The sequence below is a fragment of the Giraffa tippelskirchi genome, chromosome 8, assembly GCF_054371585.1.
Source record: "Giraffa tippelskirchi isolate mGirTip1 chromosome 8, T2T-mGirTip1v1.2.pri, whole genome shotgun sequence".
Lineage (NCBI taxonomy): Eukaryota > Metazoa > Chordata > Mammalia > Artiodactyla > Giraffidae > Giraffa > Giraffa tippelskirchi.
The window spans coordinates 134,362,702-134,364,398 of record NC_137282.1 but is presented as its reverse complement, the minus strand read 5'-3'; the positions used below and the strand labels follow the sequence as shown (position 1 = coordinate 134,364,398).

The following is a 1,697-nucleotide window of genomic DNA, read 5'->3' as shown; positions in this document are numbered from 1 at the left end:
ATGTGTACCTATGGTTGATTCATGTTGATGTACGGCAGAAACCAACACGATATTGAAAAGCAATTATCCTCCAATTGAAAATAATTTTAAAAAAAGAATTGCGTGGTGCTGAGTAGCACGCAGAGCCTGGGTCACCTGCTGGGTTTCACACGCCAGCCATGCATCTGACTGGCCATGGAACTCTGACACTTACAGACCTTTCTCAGCCTCTTTCCTCGTCTATAAAACCAGGACACTGCTATTACTTATCCCACAGGGTAACCACCCTTTGAGGATTGGATGGTGTAACATACATAAACCACGGCAAGGATTTGAATGGTGGCTCCCAAAAGATGTGCCTACATGCTAATTCGCAGAATCTGTGAACGTGGATTTGTATAGAAAATGGGCCTTTGCAGATGAAATTAAGTTAAGGATCTCGAGACCATCCTGCATTATCAGAGTGGACTCTAAAGCCAATGACAAGCATCCTTAAGAGACACACAGAGAAGGGGCCATGCGAAGACAGAGACAGAGGCTGGAGTGATACAGCCACAAGCCAAGGAGTGCCTGGGGCCACCAGAAGCTGGAAGAAGCCAGGAAGAACTCTCCCGTTAGAGCTTTCGGCGGAGGAGGAGAGTGCCCAACCAACACGAGTTCCAACTTCTGGTATCCAGAACTGTGAGAGAATAAATTTCTGTTATTTCCAGCCACTCAGTCTATGAATGTGAGTCTTTGTAGAGAATACCATGGGTCACCAGTTTCCATGAAGATGGGTGACGTCCTGGTTAGTTGACATCATCGGCACTGGGGTGTCTGGACAAAATAAGACAAAAGATTCGAAAGGGCTTTGTAGAATCGGGAGAACTTGGTGACTGAAAGCTACAATTTCAGTTGCTAATTAACTCTTCTAATTAACAGAAATATCAAGCATGGGTTTCTACTTTTTAGAAGAATTGGTATCCAGAACATTAAATCCATTTCGAGGGTGGAAGAAAAGTCACAAAATCCAGATTTGAAAACGACACTCTGTGGGTGGGTCCATGAGTAAGTGCTTAGGCCTCAGTTCATATCAGCGAAATAGGATATACCTGTGGTTCTCTTACAGGAATTTTTGGAAATATTTATTTATTTATCTATTTTGCTGCACCAGCTCTTAGTTGTGGCATGCGAACTCTTAGTTGCAGCATGTGGATTCTAGTCCCCTGCCCAGGGATCGAACCCAGGCCCTCTGCTTTGGAAGAGCAGAGTCTTAACCACTGGACCACCAAGGAAGCCCTGGGCCTCAGTGCTCCTATCAGTGAAATGGGATTTGCAGCTGCTTCTCTTACAGGCATTTTTAATGCTCTTAGGATTATTTTTTCATGGGTGGTGGTGCTGTAACTGCACTCCGAATAATCCAGGAGAATAAGAGACGGAAACCTGAGCTATCATTCCACATCAGTTACTTACCAGCACTGGGACTCAGCAAGTCTCTGTTTCCTCAACTATAAAATGGGACTCATTAAAAAAAAAGGCAAAGGGCATCCATTGTAATGACGTCACTCTTTCTATCTCTGCTGCCATAAGAGTGTCTGAGTGTCCAAGGATGAACTTGCTTCTTACAAAAGCTTTGAGATTCAGGTATCCTCGCCCCCAAGGAGAGTGGGAACTGGCCTGTGGAGCTGGAGGAGGGCATGAGGTGGAGCAGCAAGGTCTGCATGTGGCTTTGATTTCAA

At 45.0% G+C, this 1,697-nt stretch overlaps 1 non-coding gene across 1 annotated transcript; it reads right to left on the bottom strand.

Moving 5' to 3' along the window:
- Positions 1 to 1,180: 1,180 nt before the first annotated feature.
- TRNAG-UCC (transfer RNA glycine (anticodon UCC)) lies at positions 1,181 to 1,253 on the bottom strand. The gene has a single exon. It is a non-coding gene; the product is annotated as a tRNA-Gly (tRNA).
- Positions 1,254 to 1,697: the final 444 nt, after the last annotated feature.